Source organism: Hypomesus nipponensis, chromosome 13, assembly GCF_054491055.1.
Source record: "Hypomesus nipponensis isolate SF chromosome 13, ASM5449105v1, whole genome shotgun sequence".
NCBI lineage: Eukaryota > Metazoa > Chordata > Actinopteri > Osmeriformes > Osmeridae > Hypomesus > Hypomesus nipponensis.
The window spans coordinates 15,733,383-15,744,004 of NC_140373.1; the positions used below are offsets into that span (position 1 = coordinate 15,733,383).

A 10,622-nucleotide genomic window follows, 5' to 3' on the forward strand; every position below is an offset into this window, starting at 1 on the left:
ATTTTTTAAATTAATTTCAGCTTGCGGGTATTTTCTCATTTCTGTATTGTAAGCCAAAAATCACCATTCCAACACATTTTCAGCAGAAAATGCATGTTCTAGTTGTTCCAACTTCTTTGTTCTTCCGCCAGTTTTTTGCCCTTTAACTAGTCCTGCATACTTTCACCGATTTCTATAATTTTTTTATCAAAACGTTCAGCTCCTTCAGGAGATGTGTGCTATGACTTTTCTCATTTCTCACCTTTATACTTTTTAAAGAATTAAGGTTTTTGTGCAAATTGTTCTCCCATTAAAAGTAATGGTAAATCCTTTAAAATCATTAAAAAAGCTTCCTCCTTTTTCAAACATAACTACTTCAGCATACTTTCAGCTAGAGACACCATTCAACCTTTAAAATATTCACAAGACATTCAGCTATTCTCAAATGATTTTTCAAATATTCAGCCAATTTTGAATGATGACAGTTTGAAATACATTAAAATGTTAGCTCCTTGATTTTTATGAATGAGCAGCCAGCAGAGTGCACACTCTGCTGGCTGGTCTTTTTCTGATATTCAACTAAATTGTCAAACAAATTTCTCTGACGTTCATATAGTTTAACTTACAGAAACAAGTTATCTTAAAATGTAGGACAAATTGTCCTCTTTCAGCCTATGTAACTACTAAATTTAGTTTATCGGCAATTTTTTTGCCAAGATGCCTGTCTTGCTCTGGCAGCGGTGGTGGTGTTTGACTTAGCCATGATAATATGCTTATTGTCTTCGTAGAGACTCATTATAATAGTTTGCTCAGATGGCTAGAATATCACCGCTCTCTCTTTCGTCTTTTCCGCCATCATACCGTTAGAAAATCACGGTTTTGGTGATCGACCTTTCCTGCCTTTTGAAGTAGGACGTGCTTGTGCACTTGCCCTGATAAGTTTAGCCTGATTAAAATTAACCACATGATTTGGATGCGGATCAGCCGTCGACGAACCGATATTTGCGATTCTCAGTTAGCTCGCTAATGTTAACGGGCTAAAGGGACAATGGATTAGCTCAGCTTCAACCCTTACGACGAACAAGCCCCTGCTGTGGTTAACTGTGTGGTTGTTGTACCCTAATGCAGAGAGTATGCGGTAGGCACGCCACTCGTCGCTGATGATTGATGACCCGAGGCTTCTCATGATGGGCAATCAAGGGGACCTTTTTCGAGATCTTTTTTCCACAAGACGTAAAACAGGCTTACCATTTCTGTGCCCTTGATGCCTAACACTTAACATCCCAAAGACCCACTTTTTTCGATGGCATCCGCCAGCCAGTCGTCCTCTCCCATACTGAAGTAGAAGCACATACACAAAAGAATGTGGACCACAGTTCATTTGATATATAGATTATAATATTTGCAAAAACTTGAAGACAGTATTATTTAACACACCTTTCTTTTGTGTTGAAAATGGCTCTCATCAATAACTACAAACTCCTGTCTTCCACCAATGTGTTGGCTTCTCATCCTCAACAGCTGTGATGCAGACCTCCCTGAGCTTTTTGGTAATTTTTGTAAGAGTTGTTGAGCTTGCTGCAATGTTGTCATCGATCATGTCGATCTGACGCAGTTGTAGGCCCTGGGAAAATCTACAACCGCTAGGTCCCCAAAACTATTTTGCCTACGTCATTCCATTTTCATAGACTATCCTATCAAGGACTGACAACACACAGGTTATGCATGATAGACATTTTTTTAAGAATAGTCACTTATTCTAACTATCAATAGCATTCAATTTATGCAATTATTGTTATTACTAGGTTCTACCTGTAGATGGATACCATCCAGTAACGGAGAGACACCTTAGAACAGGAATTCCCAAAGTGTGGTGCAGGGGTGCGCGAGCTGCCTCTAGGGGGTGCGCGAGAGGAAAAATGTAATGGTGGTCTATTGGTGTAATATGAATTATTATATAGCAACGACAGTACAAGCTTTCGGATGGCTAATGGGTCCTGCTAGCTGCGTATTGCCCACCTCGCCCGTCTGACACGGATCCGGAACAATTATTTGTTTGTAAACATTCGGGATGCGCGCGCAGTATGGTGGCAAAAAACGGGGAAAATATAGCCTTTATAATGGTGAGAGAATCCAATAGTTAGATTTTAAAAGACCAAAAAGGTCGAGGAGGACAACCTTTTTGAGAGAAAGCGATTCCACATTGATCTGTCACATCAGAATTTTGATTTGGGGCACGAAAGTCTTGAAATTTGAGTGAGAATGACCGCATAGGCGGCAGCCATGTCTTCAAGTCATGACAAAGTTAATCTTTTTACTGTACAGTGCGTCCCCGTTACTGTACAGTAGTGTTTTGACGTTAGCCTCAGTCAGACTCGGGTCGCTCACTGGCAGTCTGCACAATGTTGTTTGTCACTCCATTCTACACTTAGAACGTCAGGAAGGACTGCCTTTGGTAGATACGAGCCTGCTGAAGATAGCCAGAATCTCGGATTTCTTCAACCAAGCCTGTTTCATTCATCATTTGCCTGAGAAAGCGACCTCCGTTACTAGCTAGCCAGGCTAGTTTTGCCCGTTTCACTCCTCAGGCTATTTAAAGGTACATGTTAGCCAATGAACGCCAGCAAGATTGGCACGTGACTTGAGGAAATAAATTGATGTGTTCCTGTCAAATAAATATTTCTCTAGTTTCTCTCCCAGAACTAGTTCAGAAAATGTGTTTCTTTCAACTGCACTGTTAACACTGGGTCAAATACTTACACCAGGATCGCTGCAGAAACCTACTCTGCTAAAACAGGGCGTTTTCACCCATGTAGTTTGTTTGCTTTGTTCCGATTCAGGGATTAATATGATAAAATGTTGCTGTTGCCCCTTTGTTCGGTTTGTGTTTACACTGCAACATTTAACAGTGGACTAAATCTTGTAAACAAACTCCACGCGCTAGCAAACTGTTCTCTCATTGGTACGATTTAAATGCGGCTTAAGAGGCTTTCGCTTTTTTTTTTTAAGGTGTGGGGGAGTGGGGGTGCGTGAACCCAGTTGGGGTGTAGTTGGGGTGCGTGGCCTAAAAAGTTTGGGAACTGCTGCCTTAGAACATTTGAAGATTGACTTGTGCCTGATATGAGCATTTGCTCGACAAATCCTATTAAAACACATTTATGATTTGAAAAATGCACTTAACACATAAAATTTTAATCAAAACGGGGACATTTGCAGAATCTCCCAGATAGGGTATGCAATATTTTCATACCGCATGAATGTATTCATGTTGGTACTGTTGTTGCACTGGCAGTAGTCTACCCTGTACGGAAATAATAATGGTTAGTTAATTACCCATACTTCCAAAATTATTATTCAGCAGGACAAAATCAACGCGTTGACCAAAGAGAGGAATTACCTAAAGGAGGAACTAGCATCTGGTAAATATATATATATATATATAAAAAAAATACAAGCCATAAAGTTTATACAATTTATAATTACAATTGTAAATTGTCTCAGAATATAGCCTAATGTTAGAGGGGTAAAATTAGAGCGGTATCATTTCTGGGGAAGTTGTATAGTGTGGTTGCAGCCACCACAATTGTCTGCAGTCTCCAGCTGTTTACTTGTGTCAACTAACAAACCTTTGCCTGCGCCCCGCCTTACCAAAGTTTTGGTTCAGGACCTTTACCTGTCCTTACTAATGCTGAAACTACTCTGCTTTGTGTTGTCTACAATGTGTTGAAACAGCTCTTAAATTAAAAAAAAAAGAACCCCAAAAAGATGACATCCTGGAACTTCACACTGATACCAGTAAAGAGTCAAGTCAGTCTTCAAGTGATTCTTACTTTTCCTCTTCTGAGTCATCTGATGATCACAAGAAGAAGGAGGAAAAGGGGAAAAAGATTTTTTAAATCCCACGAGGCGGCTAAGTCTAAATCACAGACACTAAAATGACTGAGAGTGTGGATGCTTACTAACGTTGTTGGGTTCAATACTCATTGTATCTTTGAATTGCAGCCAATACACCAGAACAGGTGGTGACCAGATACCAAAAGGTTCTGAAGCAAATCAGAAAAGGAGGGACAATATCATCTGCTTTTAAACGTGTGGGCGTAGATAGAAACACCATTGTCATGAATGCACCAATTGCTGAGCTATTTATTAATTCACATAACAAATTCTGTGAACTGCGCTAAAAAGGTCAAGCAAAACTGAGCTCATTTGCCACACAGTGTGCCAATATTATAATAGAAGTTGTGACTGTACAAAACACAATCAAGGCCTTTAAGGCATCCTACCATAAACTACTACCAATAAAAAGTAAGTTAACAGTTAAGTTGTGATTTTTAAGTGAGTTTTCGTTTTGTTTTATGTTTTGACTCACTGCACGGTTGCAGAGTGCCAGTGAAGGTTGTTTTTTATTTTGATGAAGCAATACATAAACAATACAGTAGAATTGGTATAAAAGTCGGTTACACGTGATAGTTTCATCCCAAAGCTGTATTATATTGTCCCAAAGATGGCTGAAATAAACATAAATACATGCCGGTCGTTACTTCAATAAAATAGTAATTTTGTGTATCACTCTGTGTTGTGTCTGTTTCATTTTGAGAAAGGTGTGTTCAGCCTTCGTGAATGTGAGGTTTGAGAATGGACAAGAATACCTTAAATAAATAACTTGTAAATGTTTAATAAGATTAGGCCACGCAAAAGCCTTAACTAACAGTTAGTAAATCCTTTATAACTTGCATTACTAATCACAAGTTGCATCATTAGTAAGTGTTATCCACCTGTTTCTCCAGCAACCAATGGGTCCTGAACTACTTCCGCTTTCCGGTTTTGTGTTTCCTGTTCAGCGTCTAACCTCTACTAGCGTACCATGATATCGACAGAGAAGGCAACTTTACATTGATTAGAATAAGTTGTGTTTAATTAAATGTTGTTAACATGAGCTCAGGTTACACTTGTGCCGTTGTTGGTTGCCATAACAATTCAAGAAAATTCGTCGGAAACGTATTGCTTCGAACATCAACAACTTCGAAGAAATTGTCTGTGTCCATCGCCCTATTCACCTTATTCCGCCCCGCCCACTTTTTTCATCTTTTTGCACTTCCGTTGTATTTGCACTTCCGCTTTACCGGGGATATCATTCATGGAGAAATGTTGAGAATTCCCGCTGCTAAAATGTTAAATCATTTGGTGGATTTGTGCAAGATGTGCTATGTTCATGTGCTACAACAAGTCAACACATACACCCTTTCACTGGATGGCTTGAAAACGACTTTTTGTTGATATAATTTGTTTGCCGGACAGATTGCTGCCCTGCACTCTGCTGTGCTGCGATATGCAGGCATCACATTAGCCACAAACATAAGATATTCTAAAGATTTCACTGCAGGGCATATGCATTTGCTATACTTTGTTTGAAAGCTTAAGTCCTCTAGAATTCAGTCGTGTGATAAATTTTACAGTCAGTACATGTATTTGAGACTTCCCCTCAAAACCGACCAGCTAGCACTGTGAGCAGAACGTTAGCTAGCTTCTTGTTTATCTACTTGAGGCTCTAGTTTTTACATCAAGTCTCTGCTATTAGCCATAAACTGCAAATTTATGAGTGACAAATTGTGCTGTAATAATAAATAGTAACAACTTTTTCATCGAGGGGCTTTGGTACAAGCGATATGCAACGTGTTAAAACTTACAAAATATGTATCTTCCCTCCTATCTAATGGCAATTATAAAGACGCATGAAATAATTTGATTGCTGCGTTGTTTCAAAAGCTTTATATTAAACTTAGATGCACTGCAGCAATTGTTTTGCTCACAGCCATGCCCATACATTTGGTTATAATCATGTATCTATTTCATGAATTGAGAACACTAAAACATACTAAAATATAGTTAGTTTACACCCTTTATTGATACGAGCAGACAAAAGAAAACTTCGGTGTTTTTTTTAATTCAGCCCCTTCAGCCAGGGACGCAGATCCTCAACTTTGGTTGGAGGTCAATGCAAATTATGTCGGCCCACAACACTTGGACCTCTTCTTTCCATGGTCAAAACAAGTATCATACAGGGTCTGATTCCGTCTTCTCCACCTGTTATGGCAGCCACAAACTGCAGTTGACGCTGGGCATCTCTATTAGCCATGAATGAGTACCAGAGCTTGTTTAAGACACTGTCTTTTAGCACCGTTATAAAGTGGAAAGTATCTAAACCGGAAATGAGAATACGCAGATGGCCGCGCCCATTGTGACTTCCGGAATAAGGTCAATACTTTGCACTCCATGTCAAGGAACGCAAAACAGCGTGGCTTGAAGCTTTGAAACTAAAACACCCTCATACAAGAAAGTGTATGTTTGCTCTTTCCATACAAAAAAAAGCCAACCGAACTGTTTCCTGATCCGGAGCTTTATCAGGGCTACGCAATAATGCAATAATGGCATCACTATCAATAGCCTATTGCTATTATTAATGCTAATGTTAATAGTAGGTGGATAAATAAAGAGAGTAAGCATGAACATATTAAATTACAAGTGTAAAAGTAAATTTTGTCAAGTGCTGTGTATATGTAGTATTATATTTTTACCTTCCACTGAATAGCTGCTGCATGGCTACATGACTTCCCTAACCCGGCTGCCAACTGTCTCAATGTATTGTAGCTAATGTATTGTAACTTGCTTAACTACATGCTCTTATGGTTCTTCCCTTTGGCACTTATTTTGGTTGTTCACAATATGTGCTTCATGTTTTGGCTACCCGCAATGTTTTTGGGGCTATCTGTTGTTATTATCAGTGACCAATGCAATTTGTAAAGCTCTCTCTTGGAAGTCGCTTTGGATGAAAGCATCTGCTAAATGAGTAAATGTCAAGACTCCACTTTCCCTCAGCGTTACCCATGCTGTATGTTTAGCTTCATTGACACTCTGACTGGGCTCTACTGCTGCCTTCAGAAACATAACGCTGCTGTGTTTCTTCAACAATACTGTAGGCTACCTATTTTGTTACTATGCAAGTACGTATATGCTTCTGTGCTTGTGTAATTACGCAACTCTTCGCCATCAACACCTTCAGAACACAAAAGGTAATTAACAACGTCGATGTAGCTAACATTGGGTCATTGCGTCAGCTATACCAGAGCCTGTTTAAGGAGAGCCTTGCCACTCCCTATTAAGCCCCATTGTACCGAATTTGGTTGCAGTTCCACCAGAATTCCACTGGGGATGATCGCGAGCGAGTGCATGTTGAATGGGAGTCTATGCAGCTAAACGGCTAAATTTTCTTTTGCCTGATTGTCGTTGAGAAATCTCAGATTTGATTGTAGTTTTTGCATGTTCAACATGGATTATAGGTCAAAAGTTGAATGAACGAGTACTTATGTCCTTTTGATTTCTTACAGGGTGAGTCGTTGTTGCCTTTAACACGTTAGCATTCTGCTAATGAATGCTGATTGGTTAGTGAAGGACTGATACGACCAGAGCTCTTGCTTGATGGCATCCGAAGCAGAATCAGAATGTCAGAGCATTAGCAACATTTGAACCGGAAAACGATAACCGGCTTCCGGTTGAAACCCGCTATGAATCATGGGTACATTCGCTAACCAGGAAAAAGGTGGATAAAATAAAACTAGAGAGGGTACAATTTCTGGAGAAATTGTAGGGTGTGCTTGCTTGCTTCTGTTGCAGGTGGGTCCGTTTTCCCTTCTCGTGATATTTTATATTTCAATCAAGCATTTAGCCTACTCATATTGCATAATTCATTAAGAGCAGCCTTTGAAACAAGGAACCCCTTTTGAAACAAGCTACTGTAACAACGTTGTCACTGGCAGTATTTCAGATGGAATTGCGATTCAAATAGTACCGTCTGCTAACAGAAAATAAGCCCCCCCAAAACGTAAATAAGTTCGATATTAATTTAGGGGGACATGGCTAATTCAAAAGCAGTTTGCTAGAGGCAAGCTAGCTGCCGTTGCTATCCACACCACTGATTGTTTGAAAGCGCAGGAAATTAAAACGTTTCTTTTGTAAGGGATATAGACCCGACAGGGCGAACAGCACAAAACGGAGGGGTTTAGTTCCGCCCTGAAGGGGCTTATTTCCCCGATAATGATCGGCGTTCTTTAAATTATCCCGCGTATTACACGGCTAGTGGAGAACAAAAATAACTTAACACAGTGTGTCTTTTTACAATGTATTTGTTACCATTCGTATTGTTGATCAGCAGAGAAATAGTTGCCAAAGACGTTGAACTTCATAGACCTATTATTTAGGCTTCAAATCAGCTGACGTCGCTAAGCAACAGAGTACGCTGGGGTTGAAAAGTTACCGGACTACTTGCAGAGTGCTACGAAAGACGTGAATCAGAAGCAAAAAGGCCACTTCCCTTGACAGCGGTCAAATATGAGAAAATTGTTCACCGCAGAACGTTGGGAAGCCCCATTCAAGTGAATGGAGCATTCTACAGCATTAAGAACAGCCGTGTAATAAGACATAAAAGTTTAGCTATAGCTGTGGCATTGAAGACAGTACTGTAGCCTACTACACTGCCAGTGTAGCGAGCCGAGTCTGTGACTCTGTGGCTAACGTCAAAACAAGACGCAGTCTCACTCAAATTCCAAGTTTTACACAAATAACAAACTATACTGACCCGCTGGCTGTCTTCGCTATTGCCATATCTTTAAAACACTGCTGTCCATTTAGATGTAGAATTGACCCTGGTACGAAATTAAGAAAATACTCACCAGACACAGATCGACAGTTGACAACACTGTTGCTGCCGCAATCGTCAATGGACAGGCTCTCACGTAGCAAACAAATCAACGTTTTTACAGCAATCTATATTAAAATCTCACCACCTGGCTGTTTTCACAATAGTCATATCGTCATAACATTTCCCTCTTTCAGTTTTTTTGTGTAAAATTGAACTATAAAATTAGCTATCTACAAAAAATACTACTATGACGCTTTCAAGCATGGCTGCCACCTAAAAGACGAGGCAGTCTCATGGGCGACCTGCACTTGCTCAAATTTCAAAGACTGTCACGACCTAAATCAAAAATGCGAGATTGCAGTTCCACTCGAAATCGCTTTCTCTACAAAGCCAAATGGTTGTGATTTTTTGTGGGTGGTATTTTTCACTCTTAATCCAAGCTCCAATTTGCGAGCTAGAAAGTCTCTATCACGTTGTATCCATGCATCGTTGCTAACGTGTGTTGACGTGGTGACGTAGCTAGCACAGATTACCCTTCGTCAACTAAAGGCACTTTGTCCCCACAAAAACGTTGTAACCTCCTTAACTGTGCAACGGAACGTAAATCCAAATACAAGCAACTCAATGGAGACCAAGACAAACATTTTGACACCGGCATTGTGTATGTAGTCCAAATATTGACACATTTTTAGGGGAGCAAAATAAATAATAATAATATATATGTGAGATAACAATGGTTTGTGCTCGCCGAAGGCAAGCACACCCCAAATAGTATAAAATAGTTGTCAAGATATCTGCTAAGTATTAGTGTACATTATGTATTCGACTTGGCGTACATTAATTAAAGACACAAGTAAATATGTATTTAGTTATTTACTAATGCTTTGTAAAGGTAATGTAAATGGTTTGTTCACCATTTGCTAATGCTTTCTATACCAGCTCATGTACCATTAACAGATTATAAACTACTGGTTTGAAACTATATTAACAAGTCGTCTATTAAGTATGGTAATGCAGTTATCAAACACCTTATGAATTGTATTATGAATCAAATCCATAATTTTGAACAGTGTTTACTAATGATTAACATAGCGTTTGTTAATAAGCTTATTAACTTTTTAATAATGTATTGTTAATGTTTCAAAATGTTTTATAAAGGATTAACTAACTATTAGTTAACACTTTGTAAATGCCAAAAAGCGTTGACTTATTATAATCAGACTTTTTTTTGCCTTAGGCGCTCAGGATTTTCCATAGGCGCTTGGGAAAACGGCTTAGGCGCGCGCCCAAATATGATCTATGCAGGAAAAACCCTGCAGGAAAATACCAACGTTAACAACAACCCCCATTCAAACAAGTCAGGGAACAGATGATATCATTATTAGCGATGTAAGAGTTCAGGAACAACCTTTTAAACCTTTAACGCGTCAGGATCAGGATGTTTTGTGTGCACGTTTAAAACTTGCTCATGAAAACGTTCAGACTACTGTATAAACAAACGTTGATGTCATGGGTTGTCCTTGTAAAACAAAGAGTATGGAAATTGTATCTTCTTGAACCACACAGGCAATCATTATGAAGTTGTACAATGTGTTAAACAAAGATGTGCACAAAATGTTTATGCAGGAACGTGTCAGCCTGGAGAGATTGATCATTTGAAGACACGTTAACGGAAATTGAACGATAGACAAGAAAATGTGAAAGCTAAGAAAAAACTTCAACAGTATTATAACAGTGATTACAGAGAGAAAAAGATGATATATCTTAAAGATAAATATCACAAAGAGGAGTCTGACAAACAGGCTAAGTGTGAAAATGAGAAGAGTAAATATTGGAGAAACACAACCTTTCAAAAATATAAGCTGGATAATTATTTGACCAAATATAGGACAAATCATGAATTTTCATGCATACTCTGAAAGTAAATATAGGAAGAATCTTGACTTTA

At 39.1% G+C, this 10,622-nt stretch overlaps 1 pseudogene; it reads right to left on the reverse strand.

Annotated features, from left to right (window-relative positions):
• Positions 1 to 994: 994 nt before the first annotated feature.
• Positions 995 to 3,246, reverse strand: LOC146260419 (uncharacterized; annotated as a pseudogene).
• Between the last annotated feature and the right edge of the window lie 7,376 nt (positions 3,247 to 10,622).